The sequence below is a fragment of the Zeugodacus cucurbitae genome, chromosome 6 (genome assembly GCF_028554725.1).
Source record: "Zeugodacus cucurbitae isolate PBARC_wt_2022May chromosome 6, idZeuCucr1.2, whole genome shotgun sequence".
NCBI classification, from domain to species: Eukaryota; Metazoa; Arthropoda; class Insecta; order Diptera; family Tephritidae; genus Zeugodacus; species Zeugodacus cucurbitae.
The window spans coordinates 27,006,038-27,025,982 of record NC_071671.1 but is presented as its reverse complement, the minus strand read 5'-3'; the positions used below and the strand labels follow the sequence as shown (position 1 = coordinate 27,025,982).

Here is a 19,945-nt window from a genome sequence, read left to right as displayed (position 1 = left end):
AATACCAGAAACAACGCTGTTAACCTAACCACACCACTGCCATAACCACCAACTAGAGTAATGAGATTTACAAAACTAAAGCATAAAACGTGAAAAAATCCAATAAACGCATGCGCAACCGCAGCAACCGCATGCTATGCGCTTACGAGTATGTTATATGGCTTTCTTATATGGACGCGCTGTTATTTGCATGCCTACACCGGTTCAGAGGTTACTCAGTTAGCTGGCCAACCGCGACTGACCGACCAACCAAACAACCAACTAACTGACTTTGCGGTTCCTCATTACTTTCGGCACACATGCATATAACTCTGACTGTAGTATAACACTCTTTGCTCTCCATCCGCACACGATGCGGTCAAATGGCACGCAGAAGCATGAGTGAAAAAAGCAGAAAGAAGCCAAAAGCTTATAGAAAATGAATAATAAAAGAAAGTTCATAAGCAATAAAAAAAATGTTGAAAAAGAAGATTAAAACAAAGCAATTTTCGAGTTGAAAATTTGTGGAGCTCGTGTTTGCGGTAATCATGTACATACGTTTATAAATAGTATAAGTATGTATAGACGCTGCCAAACTACGCCGGCTCTTTGACTGCGGCACCGCCGGACCCCTATACCCCCGGTTATTATTGATGATCGGCGAATATTTAAAGCCTTAAAGCAACACCATTGTTTCAGCTCGCAGCACTAACTGTTTTTAGTTGTTGTTGTAGTATTTTTTTTTTGGTTTTGTTGCGCTTTGAAATGCTTCACCTTTCAACTCATCAATAATAATAGAAATTTACATTTCAACTTGGAATATATATGTATGTAATACATACTACTATGTATATATCCAAATATATGCATGCATGTGTTTACTTCTTGATTCTATGCTTTATTATTGCTTATTATACTTCCAACGACTCCTTTCTACCATCAGCTTTGATGTACACTCATCTTTCTTTCTTTTACTGTTTGTTGTTGCTGTTGTTTAATATCGATTTTTAATTATTTTTAACTTTTACAGTCGGTTTTAATTTTCTATAATCAATTTTTTGTTTCTTTTAAATCTCTTTTCTCTTCGCGCTTATTTTGTTTTTAATTTCCAATTGAAGTGGCATACTCGAGATCAGCGCTGTCGGTTGGTGCTGGTTCTATGTACATATTTGGTGCTTGTCACTGCTCTGTTGCTTTTTGTTTGAACGGTTCGCGCTCTCCATCCAAGAATAACTCGTCTTTGTGGTATTCTATGCCTTCATAGTCTTCATGTCGTTCTTCGCATAGAGCCAACGGATAACACATGTGCGTGGCATTCAATTGCCTTGGGGGTCACTCGCTGGAGACTTGATCTTCAATGACTGAAAGTGTAAGAAAATGTTGCTGTTAAAGAAATAAATTAATGTTGTGCCACAATGAGATTAATTTCATATTAAAAGTCTTTCTAAAAATAGATGTTAAAGATTTTTTTAACTAAAATACCGACAGATTTGAAAAGAAAGGCTTTTAGTTCGTCGATACGTATATCCTAGAGGTCAGGTATATACTAATATATATAATATATAACTAACCAAATGTAACTTGTGTCTCCAGATATCTGCAGTCCATAGCCCCAGTTTTTATTCGTTCAAGATTTTGAAGTACTTCCAATATTCCTCATTGTTACTATCGACAATACAAACTATGATCTTTCATCTCTCAGCAGAGATTTTGAAGAATCGCTATATAAAATTCAAAATCGGTGTGATTTTAGGCTGTCGAATCGCACCACAAATACCTTAGTGGCCCTTAGTTATATGGTAACATACTAAATATAGATTCTGTCTCCAGAGATCTGCAGTCCACAGCTTGGATCTTTTCTTTTTCTTCCTTACAAATTTCTCAGTTCTTCACAGCAGAAATCTTGATGGTCTTGGAATACAAAAATACAACTCTTTTCGAGAGTATTCGATGATCTCACTCGTTGAAGAGACGGAAACTACGACCTGGACTTAAGGATCGAATTGTATAACCTAACTTTTAGTTCTATTTCCAAATTTTTTGGGAGCTTGATTTCCTACTAGTTTTAACTTTTTTGAGAATAATCGGTGATCCCACTCCCACCAAAAGTTTCTCTCAAACTTCTTTCGGTGAACTTCTCTCTTATGTTCCTCCCTGATTCATCGGTAACAGTTAGGTGTGTGCGTGTTGCTTCTAAACCTTAGATGGAATGGATGACACTATCCTTCATAGATATTCTCAGGCACACCTCGTAACTTTTTAATCTAGATAAGACCCTTTTCCGGCAAGTCCGCTGGAGCTAAACTCAACTTATCTACTCGATCAGTTCGTAGCTCAAGAAAGTAACACTTTCCAAAGCGTGATATTTGCTTTTATTGTAGACAGAAAGAGTCGACAAAGGCGACAAAGCAAATTGAGTTAAGATATGTAGCTGCTAAATGGAATACAAAAGTACCGCTAATAACTTAACGAAATAAAAATGTGCGAAATTATTTAGTGAGCAACTAACAAGCCAAACAATTAAAAATGGGAAAGAAAAAAAGCATAATCGTCGACGTAGTGCGAACGGGTGACAGCCCATTGAGCAAATAGCGAACAGTAAATAAAGACAAACACAAATAACCAAACGCTTCAGTAATGCCAATTAACGTAGCACAAAACACATACCACGATAATTGCAAGACAAAGTCGCTTAAGATAAACACCGTTACGAATGCAATCGAATGCGACATTGCACTTGAACGACGAGGAGCACTGTCCGTCGGTCGGTCAACAAGGCGTTGAAACTGCGCCGAACCGGATCGAGGCATTATGACTGGCCCACATCGATTAGAGTCAAGGCGATGGCGGCGCGAGCATAAATTTGAGTGAGACGCGCAGTTGCTAACTACGGCCATACGGTTCGGTGGTCTTACTGGGGATGGGCCGACGCCACATTTCAACGCACATTCACGCATAATTCACAGTCCATTTTGGTGAACGCGTCTACTGTAGCTTTTTGTAATTGCCTTGTGTGTTTTTATTTTCAAGTCCACGGCTGCGCATGTGCAAGCGCAAGCAATCATGCGTCACTGCAGCCAGCGAGGGAGTTGGCAATGCGTCAATGCTGTAAACGCGTTTTTGTCTGTTCACGCATAACTGACTTGAGCTTAAAAGGCAGCATTGATATATATATTTTTAATTTATACTCAACTGCGTTTAATTTGCGGATACTGAGTGACTTGGCTGCGGTTTTTCTATAGCTCCGAGCTCAGTATGCTTTCAGGGTATTTTAGTTTTGTGTAGATGATTGCTTGTGACTTATTTCAACTAAGGCAACAAGGTTTTAGCTCGCCATTTCGACGTATAGCCGCTGAGAATGGTCCATAACCTCGAAAAGAGCCGGAATTCCATCTTAATATATCCAAGTTCCAAGGGATTTACTGTAGTTGTAATCAGAAGAAGAAAAGTCTTTACTATGTTTGGACTCCCGGAGTTTGAAACCCCACAATAAACCTAAAATTAATAATTGTATTTGGTCTCAGAAGTGTTACCGAGATCTTTTATCCACTTCTTAATTTTCATAGCAAGGTCCACAATTTCTGGAACTCCAGTTTATTACATGTAAGTTCCAAGAGTTTTTCAATACTATATCAGGGACTTCAGCTTTGTCATGGTTGAACCCAGAAGAATATCCAATCTCTCTCGGAATTTGAAACCACCCAATAATACTTTCTAAATTCTTCACTTTAGTCGGACTTTGATCCGATCTTTCTTAATGTTTTAAACCACATACCTCACTTTGGTTGGACTTAGAAGTGTTTCTGTGGTCTTTTTATTCCTTCTTGGGAATAAGGACTTGGAGATCCCAAAAGACCACTTTTTAAATTTCATATCAGGGTCCAGAGTTTTGTTGTGGTTGAATTTAGGGGGGGTTTCCGAGTTCTTTTCATCCTCTATTGACCAAAAAAGTTTTGAGTTTACACAAGATATTAATACGCGATGCTTTGTTTTTTCTTTGACTTTCCATGTCCTCATCATTTTGTGAAGGATTTACGAGGCGAGCTTGTTAACTATACAGTGTTCAGCCAGTCTCAGTAGTTCCATATTAGCAAGATACTGTTATCTATCTTTACCTAACGGAAAACTCTTGAATCTCCACAGCTAATCTTCAGAGCAGTATTCCAAGATTCAGGATATCAGTATTCCAAGCGCCAGCAAAAACCTCAACCATTGATCCATGACTTCTATCTGGTGTCCACCCCCGTTTCAGATAAACTTCAACAGCTTGGATTGAGGTGGTTGAACTTCCCTGCTGTCTATCTTTCCTTATTGAAGTAATTTTCGATCTATTGAGAAATAGAGATGTCGAAATATCTTAATGTTTGATCGTCTATAGTTCGTAGTACCGTCCGAACGCCTAACAACCTCACTAGTTTTTGATTTTTGTTCTTTTGTGACGTGTCACAACCCAATGCACTCTGGGTGCTGCATTCTCTGTGTATTGACTCATATTTCATTTCCATTTTTAATGATTTTTTACAATTTATTTATTTACATATTTATATTTATGCATTTAAAGGCGTTTCCGTTGCCATTTATTGGGCTTTTATTTGCTCGTTGATATAAAATTTAAATGCTTTTAAACTGTCATTTGCCATAAATTGGCAGTGTTTTTGTTGTTACTCACACTCTTTCATATTTATTTAACTACGTGCATCCGTCTCGGCAAGTGGGTTTTAGGTTTTGCTGTTTAATTTTTAATTTTATTTTTGTTGTTGCGCAGATCGCGGACAATGTGTCATCCGGACAGTGGCAACTAGTCAACCGGCAAGCCAAAAAGTTAACCAGTTAAGCTGCCAGTAAGCCAAAGTGCCAAACTTAACCGCCTCTTTTTCGGTCCGTCCGTACAGCCATCGAACCATTCATTTATCCGCAAGTCCGTCCATTCGTCTTCACAAAATGTGGTAATCGAGTCATTTCGGACTTTGGCTGCCGCGTCGCAGCGTCGTCATCTCGCCGGTTGTGTGGCATGAATAACCAATTTTCCGCATTTGTAGTTGCAATCGCACAAGTTGTTGCACAAGTTGTCGCCGTACCAGTTGTTGTTTGGCCAAACGCTGATGCAACTTGTCTTCGTTTGTTGTGTATTTTTGTATTTATTTTTTGGTTTATATTCACAAATTTTATTTTTAATCATTCTGTTGATTTATACGTATCTTTTAGTCTCCTGGCGATGACTAATCGGCTGCTATAAGACGACTTATATGAGCGCGGAGAATGTATTGGTTTCAGCGAAGACACTCAATTTAGTAGACATATAAAGTTGTCTAAAAATAATTTAATTTATTAGCATGTTTTTAAATTTGATTTATAACTGAGTTGTTTGTAGACTACACATGTTTTTGTCGCTATTTCATTCGTTCAGCAGAAAAAACAAGTGTAATTCATTCATATAATAATTGTTTAAAGTAGCTTGAAAAATTGAGAGTTGAATCCAACAGCTTTGACTTATCTACGAAGATTTTTGACATTGAAAGTTGTCTATGGTGCGCAGTGATTCAAATTTTCAGTCTCCCAATACCCTCATTTACCTCAATTCCCACTTTTGTACATGTCATTGTAATATGTACTAATGTATTGCACATTACTATGCGCACTGAAATTAATATCAATTATATTGTAAGCCGTCAGATTGTCATGAGATAATGTTCAAAATTAATTAATTAATTACATTCTAAATTGTACAAGTCAAGCTTATATTACACGAGGCTTGACTGGAAAGAACTGTGAGCGGCAGTTCTAATGTGAATATAAATGTCACTGACGACTATTCGATTCAATGCACAGTGAAATTAAATAAATCAACGATGCGAAACGATGCCATTTATGACAATATATGAAGTAATGGTTAGGCATTATAGGCAAATAACTGTAACACCAACAAAAATGTTTTAAGAGTACTAGTTTTAGTAAATATATTTAGAAATTCTTCTATACATACATCATTATCAAGTAATCGAATGAAACATGTGGAGAAACCGGAGATTTTTTAATAATGCGATCTGGAACTCTCTCTCTAAATATTAAAAGTCTCAAGAAGCCTTTTTATAGTTCCAACATTTACTGATCTTCGATTAAAGTAATGATTTGAGTGAGTGTGGAGATGAATGCTGGTGAATACTGGTTATACGTTTTTCTTTTCTTGAACCAGTGGTCCTTTTAGTTCGAGTTCCAGAGACGAAAATTGTTAAGGAACTCCAAATAGACAGCGACACAAAATGGTCGCGTTTCCTCAGAACAGTGTGAGGAATTTGAGTTCTAGAAAGCAAATTGTCAAGAAATTCAACATAGCAGTCGAAACGTTGTGAAATGGGTTAGACTGGGTTTCCTTAGAACAGTGTGCGGAATTTAGTTCCAGACAGGAAATAGCCAAGGAACTCAAGAAAACTTCCAAAGTTTTACGACACAATTTCTCGAGTTTCATCGGAACAGTGTGAGAATTTTGGGTTCCAGAGAGAAATTGTCAAGGAATATAAAATAGAGATTGAAATCTTATGAAACGCTTCGGGTTGCCTAACAGTGTGAATAGTTTGAGTTCCAGAGAGAAAATAGAAAGGATATTCAAATTAGAGATTGAAACTTTGAGAAACACTTTGCTCTGGTTTTCTCAGAACAGTGTGAAGAGTTTGAGTACCGGAGAGGAAATAGGTAGGAAATTCAAATTAGAGATAGAAACATTGCGATACACCTTGATCGGGTTTCCTCAGAACAGTATGTATAGTGAGAGTTCCAGAAATGGTCGAGGAGCTCGCAAACAGGTTGGAAAGCCTTTCGGAAGGGTTTAATCGGATGTCCTCAAAAAAAGTGCGAAGAATTTGAGTTCCAGAGAGGAAATTGGTAAGGAATAATAATTGAGATTGGAACTTTATGGGATTCCTTAGAATAGTCGGTATAATGCGAGTTTCAAAAGCGAAAGTATCGAGGTACTCCAAATAGAAAACGAAGCCTTGCGGGGCGCTTTGATGAGGATCGAAACTATTTATATGCGAGTCTAAGTAGTTAGGCAGAAATCTGGAAGGGTTGGTAAACTTCAAACAGGTCAACCTAGTAGTCGGAATGCTTTCGCCTGCTTGGTTCTCTAACTTTTGTCGGTTATGTATTTTTTCAGAGAGTTCTTTGTATTCCATCTTCTTGGGTGCAGCATTTCTTCGTAGTATGACACCCTTCTACGTCCCTCGCTCTTTCAAAGACCAAATTAGAGCATAATTTATTGTTGTAAATGCAATTACAGTTAAAAAGTTACAATCACAATAACAATTATAAAAAAATGTAAAATGATTTTTTGTTTGAATTTAGCCTAAAACTGGTTCAATGCCCCTTGTAATATTTATTTTTAAACATTGAATATATGTAAACACATTTAAAACATTATTTATTTGCACCATAGCGATTTGGTTTGCTCATTTGGTTTCTGGGTGCGGCGTTGTTACGATTTGTGCTTATTGTTGTTGCTTGAGCGCTGATAAAAATGCGATACTTGCGAATATTACAAAACACTTTACCAAAGCAAAAATTAAAAAAAAAAAAAATGAACAACAACAACAAACAGGCAAATAACAAAGAATGCTTTCACAACCGCACCAGCGTCAGCGGCGGCAACGAGGGGGTGTGGAGGCTTGCTGACTTTGGAATTTGCTGTTCTTGCTGGTTCAGCTGTGCAATACAAATACAAAACTACAAGTGTTTGGACTGCATTATTTGCTGTGGCTCTCTGTTCATTAAACACCGTCTGTGTAACGGCAATGTCTGTTTTGTGGCACTTTTTTCTGATTTTCCATTTGAGTTTATTCATCTGTGTGTGTGCAATTTGCCACACTAGCGGGCTGTAAATAGTTTGATTTTTTTTTTTTAATTTATTTGTGCGGCGTGGCGTCGGTGCGCTGCTGCCTGGTCGCGGTTCCGCACCATTCACCAGTGATTTGTGTTGGTCTCGCCGTGTACATTTGTTCGACTTTAAATGTAAGTTGTTAACTTGCTTTATCGTTACTGTTTTCTGTAGCATTATTGTTATTATTTTTAAGTGTGTTATTTCATTTTTAACTACGTATATTGGGCAATCTATCAATAGTCGAGCAAGGTGCAGTCGTTAACGGTATAGTTTTTATTGTTATTGGGGTTTGTGCAATTCTCGTTGATTACATATTAATTATGTATAGATTAGCAGAATTGTTTCTTTGGTGCAGGGGTTTACAAACTTTTTATTTTCAGTACAGGGTTTCAAAATTTTTTTTTATCAACATTTTTTTTATATCGATTATATTATTGTTTGGGAACCACTGATAGTCTTTTCGACTTTTTTATGAGACCTCAAAGCTTATTTTCTTTTTCTTTATAGAAGAGTTTTTGGTTCTTCTTCTTTATTTGTTTTTTATCTTCAGTGTTTGGCGCCAATCGGTGATCCAAGTGCAGCTAGGTTCTTCTCCACCTGGCCTTTCCAAGGCAGTAGAGGTCTTCCTCTGCTTCCCCAGGCGGGGGTGATCGTATACTCTCAGTGCTGGAGTGTTCCATCCGGAACATATGACCCAGTCAGGTTACCCGCTGCGTCTTAATTCACTGAAATATGTCGATGTCGTCGTATATTCATATAGCTCATCGTTCCAAAGTCTGTGTTATTCGCCGTTGCCAATATTTAAACCATAAATCCTGCGAAAAACCTTTCTCTCGAAAACTCATTACGCGCAGTTATCAGTTGTTGCAAATGTCCATGTCTCCGCACCATATAGAAGGACGGGACTTGTAGAGTTTGGTCTTTGTTCGTTGATAGAGGTTGCCTACTCAGTCCAAAATAGCAAGACTGATTATGCATTAGATTTCAGTTTGAGGTTGGTAAACCCGAACTATGTTCTATACATGCCGAAGTATTAGCTATTCATCAGTCGAGCTCTTATTTGGAGAATATTTATTAGATGTCGCGTTTATTTCTTATTTTGAATCGAGTTAGTCAAGTTTGGTTTACTTTTCCTTCTATACGAAGTTGTATAAATAAAACGATATTTCTGGAACTCAGTTTACGTCGATATTCACCTTAAAACACAGGTTTGAAGCTAGTCAAAAATGAAAATCGGAAAACCATCTCTGGCGCTCATTACGTAAACTTCTAGAATGAAAGAGTAAATTTTACTGAAGATTAAACTTCACGAAACAAAATTCACAATAGCACAATAAACTCCGCTAGATCCTCCGACTAAACAGCAAACTTAATAAACTTCCGAAAGTTTAATTAAAAGAGCAACAAAAAAGGGAAAAATCATGCAACTTTGATTGGCGTCTGCTCGCTTGCGCTGCCAATTAATTCCCAACAATAGCACGCGAAGTGCGCCATTTCGCCGCGTTTTTTCTCGTGTCCAGCGACTGATTAAAAATATGTTTTGCAATAAATTATTTACTAACAAGATGAAAATAGCAATTCATACTCGTACAATTGTTGGCATTATCGTTGTTGTTATTGTCATTGTTGTTATTGCTGTTGTTATTGTATGAGTATCGTTGTCGGATTACTGTATACAGCTGTTATTTTTGCAGCAACAATAACTAAAACATTTCTGAGTTTATCTTTGCAATTGTTACTGACTCTGACGCGGTCAATTGACGCTGGCGCTGGCGCGTTCTTTTGCAGCGTTCATTGAGCTACAACATTACAATGAAATGGATTGCGAAAAAAGAACAAAAATAATCGAGATAAAAGCAAAAACAACAATTTAAAAGTTGCGACTGCTAGACATTTCCGATAAAAGTACAATTTATTATCAAATCCTTGGACGCGAGTCATTGTACTCATTTCCTCTTTGGATTGTATTATTACTCATTAATTTCTCATTGAATTTGCTATTTAGTATTTTCAATTTATTTATTATACCCTGAACAGGGTATATTAAGTTTGTCACGATGTTTGTAACACCCAGAAGGAAGCGTCGGAGACCAGTATGTTGAACTGAGTCGATTTAGCCATGTCCGTCTGTCTGTCTGTATATATACGAACTAGTCCTTCAGTTTTTAAGATATCGTTTTGAAATTTTGCAGATGTTATTTTCTCTTCAAGAAGCTGCGCATTTGTCGGAACTGTCGATATCGGACCACTATATCATATAGCTGTCATACAAACTGAACGACCGGAATCAATGGCTTATATGGAAAACTTCCGCATTTTACTACATATCTTCATGAAATTTGGCGTGAGTTATTGCTCATAGAAATAATTTAATCTCCGAAAAAATTGTTTAGATCGGTTAGTAAAATGTTTTATTGTTTTTTTTGTTTACTTTATTTGTACTGTTTAATGGTAAGTATTGTGTTCGCAGTCTATTTTTTGGACCTAAGATGATGTTAAGCTGGCCGCCTTGTGTTGTCAAGATCGTCTTTTCTAAAAACTCCTTTGTCCCTGAAACCATTTTATTGGATATTGAATAAGAACTTCATCTTTGAGATCTCTCTATAACCCAGCTGCTCTCGAAAGTTCAATGCTTCATTGGGCAATCTGTGCCCCGTTTATCTTCGGTGATGATTTCCTCAGTCTCAAGATTTATTCCAGCTAGATTTGTAGTATTGTTGTATGCCGGTATTTTGTTAATTTTTTGATATGATTGTAAAATATCGTATAGCCTTTTCGCACAGCCAAATTAATTGATCAATTAAATTTTGATTGAGAAACCAGTTTTTGCCCTTCACACTGCCGGCTACTCGATTAAAGTTCAATTAAAAATAAATGTGGATTTTTACTTGGTATGGTAAATCGATCTTAATCAACGTTTTAATCGAGCAAAGGCCGGTTAATTGATCAATTTGGGGCTGTGTGAAAAGGTTCCGAACTGCTCTAAACAATTTAACAAGAGTTTAAACTGTATCTTGGTTCTTTGAAGAAATATAACCGTTTTAGACAATCTTATAGTTATATCATGAATACATTGAGTGTTCCAACTACTTTGAGCTATTTAATAAGGCTCTAAGTAATGTTAAATGTACATTATTTTAGATTGATAGCCGTTTTAGATGATTTTTATTGGGTTACTTTTCATACAACTTATTCTAGAAAAGAAAGATTACATATTTAAGTAGTTACGCAAGTTCTGAAGGAGAATATATTCTATTGCCATTTTTCTTTGTCTGAAGATCAATTGGAGCTTAACTACTTTGTAGTGTCGAATTTCATAGAATTCTAAGTGTAGTAGACTATTTTTAGATGATGATCTTAAGAATTTTTGTAATATCTAAGAATTTTTGTATATCCAGTTTTCATTCTAACTTCTTCTAATTTGTGAGTTGTTTCTACAGATTGAATATAATTTTTCATGTGAAAAGATTTAATTATCCATTTCGTTCTCTAAAATTTGACGCTTTAAGCTGCACTGTTTCCAATTCAAATCAATGTGGAGATTTGAAATCAAAGACACTTAAAAATTCTTTCATGACTTTTGGATTCAGCTAACCACATTTCTGGCATATTTTTAATCTGCTATTCTCAAAAACATTTTGAGTCTGATACAACAACAATAATAGCAAAAAAATGTCCAAATATTTACAGGTATGCTTAATTTCATTCGGCAAACTGCAACAGCGGTTAAATATTTAAAGAGATTATTATAGGCGAAATACCGTCGTATACGCAAAAAATCTGAAGTGGTAATAATAACTGAATGTATATATATGTATATGTATGTATGTATGTATGCATGTCCAAAGGATATTGAAGGATACGCAGTCATGCTCAGACACTTGTATACCCGTAGAAGCCATAAAAAGCACGGTAGAGCGCAAAGACGAAGAGTGGAATGTCAGGGAAAGGAAAGCGAGCAATTTATGCAAATAAGTTTGTGAAACAATACCGAAGCAAAAGCAAGAAAAAAATACAACAACAACAGTAAAAGAATATAAGGGCTATGCCATAGTAAAGTGATACCATAGTAAGACAGCGCAACAACTTTGGTGGCAACGCGGCGGAAGTAGCATATTAAAGTTGATAGGGGCACACAAGTTGTAGTAGAAAGGATATAAAAGCGTATGGGAGAATAGCGGATTTGTGCCCTGCTGAGCTCGCCATGTGCCCTGAAAGGGTTTACAGTCGCCGCGCGTACTCGTACAACCTGCCACAACTCGCTATGTGATACGGTCAGGATTTGTAGCTTATAGACGACGACGACTTGTGTGGTTGGGGGGTTAGGAAAACGTGACAAAATCAAATTTATTTTTATTTCATTAGTAAAGAAGTATAGGAAACTAAAGCACGAACGATTTTTTTTATTCTTATTTAAATATGATAGTGCTGCGTGTAAAGCTGTCACTAAAGTCGAGGGATAAGCGAATAGTTGATAGGCGGTATGTGAGAATATGCGTTATATTTTTATTAGCTGGGTGGTCGCGGTTGAGTAATAAATGTTAATAAAGTTTTTGTTCTACGTCCCTTAAACCATTTATGATTTTTTTGTATGATTATAATATTAAAATATATAACGGTAAATTTTTTGAGGTTATGTATATTTTTGAGATCAAAGTTTTGTTTTTAGGACCAAAGTTCAACTCATAGGAAAAGTAAACTAGAGAAAAAACTCTAGGACTGCTGATAAAATTTAATTTTTCATCGGATGAAATTTTGAAACCTGGAAAATCTAGATATATTAGTATTCAGGACTATTATAAAAACACATAACTCAAAATCAAATAAAAATGTTCTGAAGTTTTGCGGTATTAAACTCCAAAGTGATAGTTAGCACACTTTCAGTTTCTCCTTTCAGAGAAGATCTCAATTAAATAAACAGCTTCCGTTAACACAAGCTATTGTGACGTGAGCAAATCAGTTAACACTGTCAAAACTGCTGAGTACTACTTAACGGCGCGCTCTTTGGTTGATGAGGACACAGTCAACACTCAGTCACTTTTCAAAATCGAGAACACACACCTTAACCTCACTTTCGAAAGTAGATGACTATTAGTTACGTCATTGTCAGTTGTCTGCTTGCTATGACACTCCACTCTCACCAAATTTTCACAAAATTTCAAGGAATGAATGAAATATCCGCAGTGCAATAACCGCTTTATGTGCTAAATTCTTGTCCAGCTGATATCATCACCGTCAGAGTCAGACACATGTGAGCTCCCAGTAGCAAACCAGCCTCGTCTGCCACACTTTTGTGCACCTCATTTTACAGTTACTACACATTCATGTTGTTTTTGCTTTTTTGTTTTTTTTTTGCCAATTTTCGGCTTGTTATACACACACAACTGCAGCAGTAGTTAAGTTTGCGGTTATTGTTGCTATTTATGAACAATTTAAAAATTACGACTCTTATCCGGAGACTTGCATTGTTTCATGGGCCATAATTATGCGCCTAATGGGGCGGTTATTAGTGTGTGTTACGACAGGTAAAAACAAGAAATCGCCGCAGGTATTGTAACGGCGTTGTTTTTTCGGCGTGAGTGTGTGTGTATGTTGGAGCAATATCCGATGCTTTGAGTTAAAAAAAAATATTTATACTTATTTAAGTATTTATTTTTATGAGTGTATTAAGGTCAGGGTTCATTGCGTGTCGGTTTTGTATTACTGTTTTTGGGAGATTAATTTTTTTTCTGGGTTTAGAGTGCATAGCGCGTAATGACAGCATAAGAGAGATTTTTATATAAAAACATATTAAGTTCTTTCGAAAAAATGTACCATATTACAAAAAATATATTATAATATATTTTGAATTCAGAATATACCATGCAATATTTAATATAATTAAAAATTCCGCTTTTGGTCTACGATTTTAATGTTTGTAAGATTTTCAGATGTTAAATAAAAAGTGTTATTTAGCATACATTTTCACAGAGTTGCCACTTATTGAGATTTTTTTCAATTATTTACAGAAAAATTTATAAAATTTAGGAATCTATACAAAATATTTAAGTTTGCGAATTAAATAGTTTTTGAAACTCAACATTTTCTGTGGGGTTGCCAGCTTTCATATATTTTATTTTATTAATATATATTTTTTTTTAATTAAGGCACAGTATTTTAGTCCATATACATAATAAAAAATATATATTTATTTTCTTTGTATAATTTTAATAAAATATGCATAAAAAATATTTTGGGTTTCACATTGCAAATAATTCGATTTATTAATTTGATTAGTTTAGTGCAACCATTTCTTTCAATTACACAAAAATTTCCGAAAAATGAATGCAATAAATTCCAGAAAACAAATATTATTCACTTCAATTGGAAAGTTTGCTAAAAAAATGTTTCCAGGCACACACAAAACAAAATTCTTTGAATAATGAAATTCACTTAAGCACACTTGTATACAAACAAATAAACATAATATGATGTCGAAAATGTTTTTGTTCTTTTATATGCTTGTAGAGAACATTTCTAAGTAGCTCACAATCATACATAAATAATGGCGAAATGAGTAATTTCAATTAAATCATAAATTTTATGGAGCATTCTTCGCGTTTTGTTTTGTTTATACGTATGTAGACAAAATGAATAATTAACTAATTAGCAAAGGAATACACTTATTAGAATGCCAAGGGGAAATTATAAGTGCTGGCTTAAATACATATATAAAATGAATGTACATATATAGTTTATATGGAACTATATATTAGTATAATGCTATTGTTTGTTGTTTTATTTGTTGTTTTTATAGTATTTTCTTAATAACTTTTAGCAGTCATGGTCAGCAGTAGCTGCTAATGGCTGCTTTGAAACACTTGACCGCTTGTAGGTGCCTATATGTAACTGCTTCTCATTAACACCTTTTCGTTGCATTTTTATATATTTGTATTTATTAGTTAGTTAATTAATTAATATTATGCATAAATAAATAAATAAAACGCGTACTAAAAATTTATGAAATTAATAAGGATTTTATTTTCAAAGAAAACAGCTGGTAATAGTAAATAAATGTTATCGAAAATCGATAACAGTTTGTTTGCTTACAAGGCGTTTACATGTTGATGATTATAATTGTAGTTTACACTATTGAATTTTATGAAATAATTTTGGAAATATGAAAAATTAATTTATTACTTCAATTTTAATATAAAAAAATTGAAGATAAAATAAAATAAAATAAAATAAAATAAAATAAGATAAAATAAAATAAAATAAAATATAATAAAATAAAATATAATAAAATATAATAAAATAAAATACAATAAAATAAAATACAATAAAATAAAATAAAATATTTTTTTTTTTATTAAATATAATTTTGTGTAGAAAATAATAATTTTTTTTTATTTAAAAAATATTTTTTATTAATATTTTCTTCATTTTAATATCGTTTTTTTACTACATTTATTAACTTTAATACCACAAACAAAACAAAAAAGAATTTAACGTTACCTTTTTCTCTTTCTACTTACAGTTCATGCACACTTTTTTTCCCATGCAATTTTTATGAAGCAATGTGAAATATAAATAAAAAAAATTGACGACACAAAGGAAATAAACCGTGCAAAAGCGTATTCCCCACACAGTCGACGAAGTGAGGGGTGAAATAGCGCCGTTTCGCAAGTTCTCGCGTTTATGCGCGTCGAATCGATTTGAAAATCGACTGATTGCTGTACAAGTTAACGAAATCGCCAACAGGGAAAGCAGGTAAGTTAAGCAGCAAATTTTCAAAAAATAAAAAAATAATAAAATAAAATATTACACAGAATAATAATGAAAAATACAAAATTAAAAAAAAAAAAATCGCGAGTTAAAAATGCAGTGAACCGAAAATCATTGCACAGCATTTGCCTGCGCAAACGAAAGCGCAAAATTGCGCAAGCAAAAAAAAGTAGACGGTAAAGCAAAAAATATTTTGCACTGCATTGCAAACTAAGTTTTTTTTTGTTTTAATATGCACTTAACATACCCCTCTCTCCCTCTTTTGAGAGAAAAATGTGCAATAAGTATGCATTTCCATTGCTTTCCGCTCACTTGCCTGCATGGCTGTTGTTGTTGTTGTTTGCCAATGCTGAAAGTTCAATTTTGCTTTTCAAACGCTCGCCTTCATGCGATTTGGGTCAATTGCATACGAAAAAATAATGTGGAATCAATCGTAGAATCGTTGGCCCCATCGCGGCCTTTCTTTTAAATTCTCTTTTAGCTTGGCATTTACCGCTGTTACATATAAGTTGATTAGATTTTTTCTTAAGTTATATGCCAGCCGCAATTATGAATTGTTTATTTCATTATTGACGCGTGACCTGTGGCGTATAGCACACTCAGTCGGTAAAGCTTTTTAACAGTTTTTATTTTCTTTCTTTAGATTTTTTATTATATTTTTTTGTTTTTTTTTATATTTCTTTTTTATGCTTTAAATTTATTCTATTCTTTTTTGTTTAAAATTCTGCCAAAAAAAAGTTTAATACGCTTCTGGGCATTTGGCAAGCCATTCGAAAATTATGTTTAGCATTTTTGCTCTGCTTTGCTCTCGTATGTTTTACTGCCAAATTTGCCAGTGGGTTAATAGGCCGTTATGCCTGGGTATTTGTTTGTGATATAGTTTTTTGTTTAGAGGAATTGTTTAGAGGAATTAAATTGTCTAGATGTTAGCGGAGACTAAACAGTCCTTTGCCATTGGTGTACACATTTCATATTGACGGATTGATGCAGGCAGCAATGACGTACCATGTCTGTAAATCAAAAACTTTATATTTTTAATTGAGTGAAAATTTATAAAATATTAACTCAAATTTATGGTGTACGGGGTGCTCAAAAAATACAAATTTATATAATTTTTAATTTTCCGTGTTTTTTTTTTAATTTTGCTTTAATTTGTTGGTTTCAATGGAAATATGAATATAAGTTTTTACGAGCTTTGTACATAAAATAGAAAGAAAAATAATTGAATAGTTATTAATATTAAAAATGATCATACAACAAATATTACATTTAATACGTTTCTGGGATAAAAATTATATACAATTCTTAATGGAGTTTCTCCTGTCTGAACCGTTTCTCTGTACTAAATTTCCCCAGTTATGATTCTTACTAGACGTAAATGAATGGGAAATGAAAATGTTATTAAAATGTTCATTGCCTACTTTCAGGCGAAATTTTGCATATTAAAATCATTAAAATTAATTATTTTTAGTTCAAGCGCTTAGTAAAGATGCTATTAAAACACATATTTTCAAGAAATGCGAATTCACTATTATTTCCTTTAAAATAGTCTTAAATTTAATAAAAAATTTCTAAATTTAGTAGTATTTGTAAAATAATGGCCTGCATTTAGGCTCATTGTGAGATATGAATAACTAACATAGCGAAGTGGCAAATCAAATTGAAATTTACATCATCTGTATTAGGAATAAATTAAAATCTTTCTAAAAAATTAAAAAAATTAAAAGAAAAATCAATTATTTGAAAATAAAAGGAGGTTTTGGAAAATAAGTGAAGATATGTGAAAATTAAAAAAAAAAAATAAATTTAAATTTTGAAAATTAAACAAATTTTTGAAAATTAAAAAAAATTGTAATTGTTTCCGACATTATGTCTTCTCTGTGAGACAAAATATATATTTTCAGGTTAAAATTTAATTTTTTTGAAACTGTGTTGCTTGTAGAATTTTTTCATATTTAATTTTAGCTTTGATTGAGCTCACCAAATTGAATGTTTATTAATCAATTATTATTTGTTTATATTATTTTAGAAATTTTATTTAATTTTTTTTATTTTTCAATCTTACTTTTTTTATTTATTTTATATTTGTATTTAATTTTTTTTTTGCTCAAGAAATAATATTTAAATATATTTTTTTTAATTTTATATTTAGTTATTATAATATTTCTTTTATGAAAGGCAAATTGCTACTATTCAATATTAAAACATATTTTTATACCCTGAACAGACAGGGTATATTAAGTTTGTCACGATGTTTGTAACACCCAGAAGGAAGCGTCGGAGACCAGTATGTTGAGCTGAGTCGCCATGTCCGTCTGTATATATACGAACTAGTCCTTCAGTTTTTAAGATATCTATATATATAAGATATATATTAGATATTTTGCAGATGTTATTTTCTCTTAAAGAAGCTGCTCATTTGTCGGATCTGCCGATATCGGACCACTATATCATATAGCTGCCATACAAACTGAACGATCGGAATCAATGGCTTGTATGAAAACTTCCGCATTTTACTACAAATCTTTGGTGTGAGAACACGAAATTTGGTGTGAGTTATTGTTCATAGAAATAATTTAATCTTCGAAAAAATTGTTCATATCGGTTCACTATATCATATAGCTGCCATACAAACTGAACGATCGGAATCAAAGGCTTGTGTGGAAAATTTTCGCATTTGTCGTGGTATCTTCACGAAATTTGACATGGATTACTGCTTAAAGTAATAATATAATCTCCGAAGAAATTGTTAAGATCGGTTAACTACATAACCTTAATGTTTCTAGCAAACAACCTGGCTAAAAAGAATTAGTAAAATGTTTTCTTTCTTTTTACTTACTTTTTCTTACGTCTTTAGATTTGCTTAAACACATAGTTACTAAAAGAAATGCACCTGTGAAGGGTATATTAGCTTCGGTACAGCCGAAGTTAACGTTTTTTCTTGTTTTAGATGTGATCCATAAATAATTTTCCCATATATAAATGATTTTCATACCTTCTTACGTAAATTTAAATTTTAATTAAGCACACCAAAAGTATATAATTTTTTATTATATACTTCTAAATTAAATTAAATTAAATATATGAATCTTTAAATTATTTTTTTTATTGAGTAAATATTTGTTTTGTTTTATTTATTTTTTATTTTAATTTAATTTTTTAATTTTTTACGTCACGTAATTATTCTTCAATCTATTAAACGTAATTGTAATCTAAAAAAAAATTTAAAAATGTGTTTTATTTATTTTTTATTTATATTTTTAATTTTTTATACAAGAAAAATTATTTAAATTTGTAACTTAATCTATTAAAGGTACTTATAATCTACACGTAAAATAAAATTTTTATTTTTCTGTATTTTTTTTAAATTTATTTTGTTTTTTTTTCTTTTCAATTTTTAATTTTTTTTATTATACTATATTATAATAATCTTTAAATCTTTATTTATTTTGAAACAAATAGTAAATAATTAAACTATTACAGCTAATATAATCCCTATATAAAATCTCATTTGTATGATAAATGATTTCATTATTGTTTTTTCTCTATTCAATAACTTAATTTTCTCTTGCTATTTTAGTTTTTTTTAATCTTTTCTCTCTTTGACCTTTTGCCATCGATTTGCGTTAATCTTAAAAACCATTTAATCTCCCATGTTGAATGATATTACTTTTGCTGAAACCCCGCTGACACACTACCATTAAATACACGCAGTCTTCGAAACACACAAAAATACATATACACAATTAGTAAAACACATACATAGGCAGTAAAAATCACGTTGAGCCAGTCATTGGCCTATCTCTTGCAGCTGCAGAGCAGAATGATACTCAACCATTATCGCTGGAGAGTTACTAAAATGCGAAAGTAAAAATAATAATAAATAAGTCCATAAATGCATATTACAATACACACACATATCCGTATTTAACATGTTGCCTCAGAATATTTACACACTGAACGCCTTTACGGCCACCTTCAACGGGGCGTTGGGTGACCTCCCAACGAACGCATCTGTTTTTAGGGTGCAATAAACCAGGTAGCTACTAGCTCTACAGGGAAGTATTGTGTGCCTCTTATTAATTTGTGTACTTTTTTTTTTTTTTTTTCGGAGGGGGAATCGGAAACGGCATGCACGATTCATCCTATTCGCTATGAAGCAGGACGCCTACGTACTAAACCCTAAACTCCGTCTCCTATCGCTTTCGTTTTTTCCCTTACGGTACCACCGCTAGGCATTTCATCGCAAGGGTAAGCTTTATCCAGTTGGCTCTACTATTCCTCGCTCTCCATCCGTCTCTCTCGATTACGTTACCGCTCATTCCTTCT

At 33.4% G+C, this 19,945-nt stretch overlaps 1 protein-coding gene and 1 long non-coding RNA gene across 5 annotated transcripts in view; one reads left to right on the top strand and one right to left on the bottom strand.

Annotated features, from left to right (window-relative positions):
* Window positions 1–19,945, top strand: part of LOC105219588 (probable serine/threonine-protein kinase DDB_G0267686) — a 155,389-nt gene that overhangs the window by 32,062 nt on the left and 103,382 nt on the right. For all 4 annotated transcript variants that reach the window (XM_054234181.1, XM_054234184.1, XM_054234182.1 and 1 more), the window contains one exon: window positions 15,369–15,601. The gene's annotated coding sequence lies outside the window, so the exon portion shown is untranslated. The remainder of the gene's footprint in view (window positions 1–15,368; window positions 15,602–19,945) is intronic.
* Window positions 478–13,940, bottom strand: LOC128922710 (uncharacterized). Its single transcript, XR_008471886.1, has 2 exons — window positions 1,551–13,940; window positions 478–1,340 (listed from the first exon to the last, which is right to left on the bottom strand). It is a non-coding gene; the product is annotated as an uncharacterized LOC128922710 (long non-coding RNA).